Source organism: Conger conger, chromosome 5 (genome assembly GCF_963514075.1).
Source record: "Conger conger chromosome 5, fConCon1.1, whole genome shotgun sequence".
Lineage (NCBI taxonomy): Eukaryota > Metazoa > Chordata > Actinopteri > Anguilliformes > Congridae > Conger > Conger conger.
In genome coordinates, this window is record NC_083764.1 from 64128194 (window position 1) to 64138193 (window position 10000).

The window sequence follows — 10000 nt, forward strand, 5'->3', positions numbered from 1 at the left end:
AGGATTGGGTCTGTGAGGGAGGGAGGCTGTTTATCTATGCCGATATTTCCTACGCTCTTAGAGACAACAGAAAATGTGATTGAGGATAATAATTTATTGTGTTCTGTACTTATGCAAAATGACCGTCAATGTTGTAAGTGCGGGTGGCAGATGTGTGCTGTCTGGATGCGCGATGTGTGTGGCTGTCTGTTTGTTGTTTAATCCCCCCCCCCCACAAAACGCACGCACGCACACACACACACACACCCCCCCCCAATAACCAGGAGTGCCAGGATCAATAGCTGGCCACCATGGCAAAATGGAGGACTGCTCACAAGCCAGTAAATCCTTTTCTTAACTGAATAGCGTAGAGATCCTGCACCCATTCCGAATGTCAATTTCTACTCAAGGATTAGAAGAACCAAAATTGTTGTGTAACCTTTTTTTTTTGTGTACTTGTTTTGTACTAAGAGGTTAACTTCATAGTTTCCTCTTTTTGAACAGAAATCCTTTTGTGTGTCATCTGAACCTGTGGAATGTTCTCGCTGGCCATGACAATTACACACTGGGATGAGAACTCTTGACCAATCGTTGGGGCCGCTCCTCAGCCTCGTTGCATTGTGGGAAATGTAGTCTGCAGGATGAGGGGCAAAAAACACATTCCACCTTTAGTTCCTGAAAACTGTTGCTATTCGTGATGGGAGAATGAGGTTCCCTGCACCCCATAATGGGAGGAGCTGCAGGGATCTCTCAGTCATTGGCTTGTCTTAACCAATTAAAAGGGATTTTCTCTCCACAATAAAACAGCAGTTGGTTGAAATGTGTAAGCAAAGGATAGCGCATGCTAGTTATGCCCACTTGTGCTTTTGTGAATCCTGTTTTTTATCACTTTTTATCACTAGTTGATCGTGGGTTGAAGCAGGAGGGTGGATGTTCTTGGTAGTGTTTTTTTCTGTTTATTGCTCTGGACCATACCTCGTTTGTTTGTGTTTTTCAGACCTGTTTAAGGGGATTATTCCAACAGAGCTATTTGATTTGTTTTGATATTTTGTGATGTTTTTTTTTTTTCTTCTTTCTATTATGTAGCATTCTGTAATTTTTATTTGATGACTATATATTAAATGTTCAACCGCAAATTATCAGGTGCACAAACTTGAGACACTGACTCGGACCAGAAGTAAAATTATTTACAGAAAAGCACACGCACTTCTAGACCATATATATACAGCAACTTTACAACTATAAGTGTCCTGCTTTGGATAAAGGCGCTATAAATGCCAGCCATAAGGCACAGCACTGTGACATCATGCTGCAGCCCCTCCATTTCAGCTTGCTGCTTTGTTGCTATCTGGTACACTATTATTTTGTTTAAAGATTGGGCCAAAGTCAATTTTTGTGATGCAGATTTAACAGTTCCTGCTACTTTTTAAATTGTTTGTTCTCCTGCAGTGCTCTGCAGTCTTTTAACTGTTCGATGCTTTAAAGGCAATCGCCAAAAAGACGTGGTTTTACAAAAAAAAAAACATTGTTTTTTTTTAGGGGTTTTTTTTTTTTCCTGGTGATAGTGATGAGGTACGGAACCATTGGCTTGGTACCTGCAGGTTCCTGCTTTGATCCTGATTGGTGGGGTGTTGCCATGGCGCCCATGGCCCAGGTGCTTGACTTGAGCTGCTTCAGTGACTCAGCTATGTGAAAAATGAATCGTGAGCCATGAAAGTGCATTTTGTCACGCAAATAAATGATAGTAGCAAATGAAACCACCTTTGCTTTTGGTCAGCTGCCACCTCACCCCTGTGTGTGCTGTGTGTGTCTGTGCGTCTGTGTCTGTGCTTGCATCTGAGGAAATGTCTGTGTCTGTGCATCTGCGTGTGCCTGTCTGTGTCTGTGTGTGTCTGTGTCAAGTCTAGGACTACTCTTAATCTGTGTCTGTGAAACTGGCCCGTAATCAATTAATGTTGATGAAGAGATGGTTTGGAAGGTTAGTGTTGAATCTGTGGAGGTGAAGATTCTATTGGAAGCATTTCCCTAGACTGAGCAGAATATCAGCACCGTGTGAACACACATGCACGCACACACACACACACGCGTATGCGCTCACACACGTGTGCATATGCGCTCAGACACACACACATATGCGTACATTACAACTCATCACATTTATTTCGCTGACGCTTTTATCCAAAGCAGCTTACAGTTGATTAGACTAAGCAGGAGACAGTGTGGGGTTCAGACTTGCTCAAGGGCCCAACAGCTGTGCGGATCTTATCGTGGCTACACCAGGGGTTGAACCACCAAGCATCCTCAACCACTAGGCGACAGGCTGTCCCATTGTTAGGGGTTAGGTGTCTTGCTCAGCGACACTTTGACACACTCACAGGGTGGAATTGAACCGGTAACCCTGACGACTGCCTGACGACTGCTCTTACCTCCTGAGCCAATGTCACTCCCAGAATAAAATAAAAGGCTGATTTAATAATAATCATAATCATAATCATAATCATGAGGCGGCACGGATGGTGCAGTGGGTAGCACTGCCGCCACACAGCAAGGAGGTCCTGGGTTCGAATCCCCGTCGGCCGGGGCCTCTCTGTGTGGAGTTTGCATGTTCTCCCCGTGTTTGCGTGGGTTTCCTCCGGGTACTCCGGTTTCCTCCCACAGTCCAAAGACATGCAGGTTAGGCTGATTGGAGAGTCTAAATTGCCCGTGGGTATGAGTGTGTGAGTGAATGAATGGTGTGTGTGCCCTGCGATGGACTGGCGACCTGTCCAGGGTGTATTCCTGCCTTTCGCCCAATGTATGCTGGGATAGGCTCCAGCCCCCCTGCGACCCTGTTCAGGATAAGCGGATTAGGATAATGAATGAATGAATTCATAATCATAATCATAATAATACATGTTATTTGTGAAGCACCAGTACAGTACAAATAATAATAAACACAGATCTGATGTGGGTGAAGCTAGAATCACCTGTCAGTCCCTCACGGATTTGAACTAATCGAAAAAGGGCTTTGCACTTGAAAGTTCTGCCTAAATAAGGGTTCGTGAAGAAGGCTGGTTTCATCCATCCGTCGCTAAAAATTTCCCCCAGAGTAACTGTCAACTGCCCAGGCATTTAGAAGTTTCCACTGAGGTTTCATAATTGGTGTTAAAAGGATGTGTGTGTGTGTGTGTGTGTGTGTGTGTATTAGATATAATGAGGTCCGTAATTGTTTGGGCAGTGACACTATTTTAAATGGCCGTAATTCCTACCTGATTCACTAAATATGGATGTAAATGCCGTTTTAAATTGTGTCACTGTCCAAATACTTACGGATCTTGCTGTGTCTGTGTGTGTGTGTGTGCGTTTGCAAACTCTATTAAATTGCTCATACATGTTTTTCATGCCATCATTTGCCCCTGCTGACCTGGAGTGAAAAGCTGTTTGTTACTCGACATTTTGGGGCTTTCCGAAGGAAATAACTGTTGACAGCATTTTTCAGACGCATGGCGCTCTGTGGCTGCACTGTCTATCTTCTGCCTCACGCAGCGCTTCACTCCAGAAGGAAATGTGTTTGTCCTAATCTGCGATTAAGATAAACGTGTTGGTCACTGTCACCCATTGTATGACCACTGCCTTGCGGCAGGTGGTTTTCTTAAAACCTTGGTTTCAACTTTCGCCATACCTTCACCACTGGATATGCGACATCCGTTGTCTATCCGTCTGTATATATGTGAAAATAAGATTCAAGCAACAGCGACTTTTGGTTCTATTAAAAGAAAGTAGAAAAAACGAACTCTGATGCAATGGTGGAATCATAACATCAGAACACTGACGAAGACAACCCCCCTGTCTCGCGCTATGATTAATGAAATACACGGACTACAAGTGCGAGCTAAATAAATCAATTTGGGCGCCAAATGACAGGAGGGCTCTTTTGAAGTGTCAGTGCTCAGGGGTACCCCCTGACACACACACTCACACACGCACGCACGCGCGCGCGCGGATCATACACTCGTGCAAACGAAGTGAGCACAGGGGACACGGTGGTAATCGGGAGCAAACAGAGCGCCGCCCACCTACGCCCTCCCTGCACAGCCTCACGTCGGTGTGAATATTCATTCGGAGGCCAACGGGGGGGTTTGTTTCTCTTACGGTGGCGGAGGCGCGTGGGTCCACCGCTGGTTTGGCGCTGCGGAGGACATGCGAGCAAGATGGCGACGCTGAAGGAGGATCGGTGCTACGGACTGTCCTGTGGAAGGGTCGGCTATGGCACCAACGTCTCCGTCTTTCACGTTAAACTCACTGACAGCGCGCTGCGAGCCTTTGAGCTCTACCAGAGCAACAAGGTAAAAAAACAACAACGAGATATTACAGCCCGCGCCCTTTCAAACATGGCACTGGGACTTGCGCAGATATGGACAGCTAGGCTGCCGTACGCTTCATGTTTTTCGGTTTGCAGTTTTGATGGCTTGCCAGCGCCAACTTTGATCGCTGGGGAGAACTAGAACAGCCAGTGAAACGTTAACTTACGCAACTCGCGCTAATTATGTGTAAGTTGGTCAAATTATCAAGCAACAGTGTACGTCTAACCAACTGCGGTTTGTTGATCTTAAAGTTGGGCACACTGTAACAAGTTGTCGTTCAGTGACATTACTGCTACCAGCCCCAACTACACTGACAGATGGCGGGTTACAACGTTTAGACAACGTAGTTCTGCGGCTAGCTAACAGGTAACCAAAAGATGACTCAAAACCTAGCTCATGGTAGCTGCTGTTTTGTCGTGCGTAATCGCATACATTTTCTACGTTTCTCGAAAATGAAAGTGTCTATGTTAAACGGTCGCCTGTCTGTCAGCAGGCTAATTTTCCCGAGCCGAACTTTGCGAGTCAGTTGGACAAGTCAACTGTTGGCGTTGACTATAAAACCAAGTTGCGAAAGCTTGTTAAATTGTGTTTTTTCCACTTCCATTTACTCGTTGGGAGTAACGTTTGATGTCTGGTGAAGGCAGGTTGAGTGTCAGAGATCTGTCGGTTCATCGTTTATTACTCATATCTCCCCATCTCCCGGAATTTGATTCATTGAGGTCTTGTGAGAACTTGTCTATGTGTCTAGTTACATTACATGTTATTTAGCTGACGCTTTTACCTTGACAATAACTTGCGACAATAATTTGTAATGTTTATGTTTTTGTTTTTATTTTTTTTGCATGTTTGTGTCTGGGTAGTGCATGTTCTGTACTTTGTTACAACAGTGGTGTAAATGGGAATGTAGGAAAACCAAGGCAAGGAATGTCTTTGGGGGAGAAAAGCAACTTCGCTGCCGTTACGGGCACGGAAGGAATGCTTTCAGATGTCCGGTTTACTGGGTGTTATTGGAATGCAGCGTCCGGCGAGCTTCTGGATTTTGTGCGAAACTGTGGAACGATGGAATCTGGAAACTGCATTGTGACGCCACAATGCCCCTTCAGTAGTCAGTTCCGCTCATTCCGCTGATTTACCACCCCAGTACGGTCAGGCTAGACCAGCTGCCTACATTCTTCCAAAATGAAATATTAGTGTGTTTCCAGTGTATGAAATTTTATGGTACAATTTTGTTTCCTTTGGCAGCTCCATATAGGTCCACCTCCATGCGTATGATGCCAGAATTATATTTCAGTATAGGCAAAGCACATTGTCGTGTTATGGAGCTGCCAACTGCATTGGCAGGCTGGTTGGATTTGAAAGCGGAGAGCTTTAAAATGGGATTTTGGCGACATTACCCGGATCTGTGGGTGCGGACACAGTGGGAGGGGGAAACCTGACACCTTTTGACACTGGCCACATCGGTAATATGGGAACATGTCCCAACACTGAAAAGATTAAATGAGATTAGACTTGATTCTTGCCTGGTTTTGTTGCCTGCAATATGAAAAGTGAGAATCCGGGGTTAGCATGCACTCTGAGCAGATTCAATGTATTCATGGATTTCTGCTGTGCAAAGTTACGTTTGGGGGAAAAGCCAAGTTATATGACTTACAAAATGTTGTCATCCTGGTGTTTGGCCCCCAGGAACTAAAAAAACATTCTGGGGCAGCCTATACACAAATGAGTAAGGTGCTTGACTGGGTCCTGGACAGTGCGGTTTTGAGTGCTGAAATGAGCTGCAGTGCATTGTGGGAACCACTGTGTGTCTACTCGAGGAGTTGAACTTCACACCAGAAAAATGGCCATCGTGACCTACGACCTTTGACCTTTGACCTTCCTCACGAGGGTGGTCCCATGCCCAGATTTCTTTCAGGAAGTTGCAGCCTAAAGGAAGAGAATTCCAGGCGGCAGACAGCGCACAGCGTGGCGTATGCTAGTTAGCGCTTTCTCCCCTGTGACCTCCGTGTGTTCAGGGGTGTGGGGCCAGCCTGTGGCCTAGTGGCTGAGGTACATGACTGGGACCTGGAGGATTGGTGGTTCAAGCCCCAGTGTAGCTACAATAAGATCACACAGCCGTTGAGCAAGGCCCTTAACCCCGCATTGCTCCAGGTGGGATTGGCCCCTATTTGGCCTTATGAACTATAAGTCGCTCTGGATAAAAGCCTCAGCTAAAGAACTGTAATGTCACCGGGTGCTCATCCAGTTGTGATCTGGAAAGTTGCTTTCCACCTCCGATGGCAAACCTGTCGTGCTCTGTTCTGTTCTTGAAGTGATTTAGAGCGGTTTCCTCTGCCCCTCCCTGTGGGGGGGGAGGGGGAGGGGGTTGTGTGTTGGTTTTTCCAGGAGAGCATCTCAGACTGTTAACTGGTTAACCTCTCAGCAGGGGCGGGGTTCCCCCGGAGAGTGGTCCAGGGCGTGTGTGTGGGTCACACATGCCGAGTCTGGCCTGTGCGTGGGGCTGCAAGTTCAGATCCCAGGACCGTGCGCTCCTTTCACATTTCACATTTCACTTATTAATTACGACAACAAAAAACCCTAAAATGGCCGGACAAATAACAACCAGATGGAATCAACAAGCCGAAGGGTTTTTGTGCTTCCTCCGATTGATTCTGCAGAGCAGAGTTGCTCTTGGAATCTTGGTGGCTCGGTGTTCCGTCTGCGGTGGCGGGAACGGTGTAACCGCGGTAACCTGCCATTGTGCCGCTGCCGCAATCCGCCTTACCGGGTTAGGCCTTCATAGATTAACACTAGCGGCCGGGGTCATCACAGGTCAACGAACTGTAGTGACCTTTCAGGGCTGTGTCTGAAAAGTGTGACGACCTTCAGAGACTTACCTCCCTGTGTCTTATCTTTCATTTGTAACCAATCGTTTTTTAGTGTGTGTGTCTGTGTGTCTGTGTGTGTGCGTGTGTGTGGGTGTGTGTGTGTGTGTGTGTGCGTGTCTGTGCTTCTCTGTGTGTGCATGTGCATGTCAAAGGAGTGAACATCGTGTATCGTTATGATGTCCCCTCCCCCTCCCCACTACAGAACAGAATCCATTTGCCAACTTCCTGTTTTTCAGGAAGTTGCATAAATAAGCTGAGTCATGTTTACCAGCATGAGCAGCGTCCTGATGTAGCATCTGAGGGGGTGAGAGGCGTCCCTTACTATAACCCTCCTGAGTCATGGGCTGGGAGCTGGGAATTGTGGGTAACCGGGGGGGGTTGAGGGTGTCTCTTCCTGGTGAAGTGTGGTTTTACCGCACCTGTGGGTTCGGATTTGAGTCACAGGGGTTTGGAACGTGTGCTAATGAATGTTGACTGCACCGGTTGTGAAATTGGTCTGTGCTGTTTTTAGAACGTGGGCACAAACCTCCCCGTTGTTTGTTTCTATGATTAGATGCAGCCCTGGACGGAAATATCACGCTTGGCTAAACACACCAGCCCCCACCCCTCTCCCACCTGCCACCTGACGTGTGTGGAGGTGAATTCAGGGGAGCGTAATGTGGACCCAAATAAAACTGTCTGTGTGTGTGTGTGGGTGGAATTAATAGCTGTCTTATTTTGTCTGCCCCCTTCCTCATTTTACCCTTTGTAGAGTAGGTTTTCTGGAATTCTGTTTTTCCTCTGGTTTTCTGTGTTCTGGAACTCACCAGTAGCGATTGTGACATCGGCATTAGAATGTTCAGAATGTTTGAGTGTTCGATCCATAATTGTGACCTCACACTTTGAAGGGTTAATCTGGGGATTTAATTGGTTCCGGCCCCTCGTTCTTGGACGTGAGAGGCTCTCTTCGTCTGGTGCATCCAGTGCTGCACACACATCTCTGTGTTTTAACGCTGCTTTTGCATTCTGTCTCTGCTTATCTGACTGGAGAAAAGCCTCTGCCCTTTTTAATCAGGTCCTGCTCCCTGGCCCCCCGGAGCAGGGAACAAGGGCTGGCAGGCAGCCATCTGTTTCACTACATCTGCCTGACAACACATTTAAGGGCTGCTATTTCTGCTGCCCCACAATGCCATAGTTTCCCACAATGCCCTGGGTTTGGCCCTGTCCTTCTGATGTTTCTGATGTTTATATTAACTTGCCGGGACAGCTTTGAAGTGACTGTATTTTTAAATGGTGAATTTAACCCCCTTTATTTAGAAATCGGGGGTCCCTGGGCACGGGTGAAATGGACCTCCTCTGAGAGAACATCTGAAGTGCACTCTCTGTGTGGATGTCTGTGTCTGTGCCTGTGTGCATTTCTGTGTCTGTGCCTGTGTGCGTGTCTGTGTCTGTGCCTGTGTGCATGTCTGTGTCTGTGCCTGTGTGCGTGTCTGTGTCTGTGCCTGTGTGCATGTCTGTGTCTCTGCCTGTGTGCATGTCTGTGTGCATGTCTGTGTCTGTGTGCATGTCTGTGTCTCTGTGCCTGTGTGCATGTCTGTGTCTATGTGCATGTCTGTGTCTCTGCCTGTGTGCATGTCTGTGTCTGTGTCTGTGTGCATGTCTGTGTCTGTGTGCATGTCTGTGTCTGTGTGCATGTCTGTGTCTGTGTGCATGTCTGTGTCTGTGCCTGTGTGCATGTCTGTGTCTATGTGCATGTCTGTGTCTCTGCCTGTGTGCATGTCTGTGTCTATGTGCATGTCTGTGTCTGTGTCTGTGTGCTTGTGTGCATGTCTGTGTCTGTGTGCATGTCTGTGTCTGTGCCTGTGTGCATGTCTGTGTCTATGTGCATGTCTGTGTCTCTGCCTGTGTGCATGTCTGTGCCTGTGTGCGTGTCTGTGTCTGTGCCTGTGTGCATGTCTGTGTCTGTGTGCATGTCTGTGTCTGTGCCTGTGTGCATGTCTGTGTCTATGTGCATGTCTGTGTCTGTGCCTGTGTGCATGTCTGTGTCTATGTGCATGTCTGTGTCTGTGCCTGTGTGCATGTCTGTGTCTATGTGCATGTCTGTGTCTGTGCCTGTGTGCATGTCTGTGTCTGTGCCTGTATGCATGTCTGTGTCTGTGCTTGTGTGCATGTCTGTGTCTGTGTGCATGTCTGTATGTGTGTCCGTGTCTGTGCATGCGTGTCTGTGCCTGTGCCTGTGCCTCTGTGTGCCTGTGCACGTTCCTGTTCCTGTGTCTGTACATGTGTCTGTGTCTGAAGATGGCCTTTCGTTCTGCTGTCCTGAGCTACTGAGCACTGTCTGTGTGTGTGTGTGTGTGTGTGTGTGTGTGTGTGTCTGTATCTGTATCTGTATCTGTATCTGTGTGTGTGTGTGTGTGTGTCTGTGTCTGTATCTGTGTGTGTGTGTGTGTGTGTGTGTGTGTGTGTGTGCGCCAGGTTTTGTCCTGTACCCTCGTAACAGCGAGCTGTAAATGCAGCGCAGCTGACAGCGGTGCTGTGGATGTTGTCGGTGGAAGGGCTGCAGGTGTTAAGAGTGAAGAGCAGGAGGAGTGTCCTGGCGACAGCCAATCACAAGCCCTGCTGACCGACTGCACTGTCCCCGGAACAGGAAGTCAGTCTGTTTACCTGCTGACCGACTGCACTGTCCCCGGAACAGGAAGTCAGTCTGTTTACCTGCTGACCGACTGCACTGTCCCCGGAACAGGAAGTCAGTCTGTTTACCTGAGCTGACCGACTGCACTGTCCCCGGAACAGGAAGTCAGTCTGTTTACCTGAGCTGACCGACTGCACTGTCTG

At 47.7% G+C, this 10000-nt stretch overlaps 1 protein-coding gene and 1 pseudogene across 2 annotated transcripts in view; both read left to right on the plus strand.

The window, feature by feature from the left end:
- LOC133128718 (peptidyl-prolyl cis-trans isomerase FKBP8-like) overlaps positions 1-1736 on the plus strand; it is a 13245-nt gene extending 11509 nt beyond the window's left edge. For both annotated transcript variants that reach the window (XM_061242440.1, XM_061242439.1), the window contains exon 9: positions 1-1736. This exon is cut by the window's left edge and continues 313 nt beyond it. The gene's annotated coding sequence lies outside the window, so the exon portion shown is untranslated.
- A 2308-nt stretch (positions 1737-4044) lies between these two features.
- LOC133128596 (RNA polymerase II elongation factor ELL-like) overlaps positions 4045-10000 on the plus strand; it is a 20001-nt pseudogene continuing 14045 nt past the window's right edge.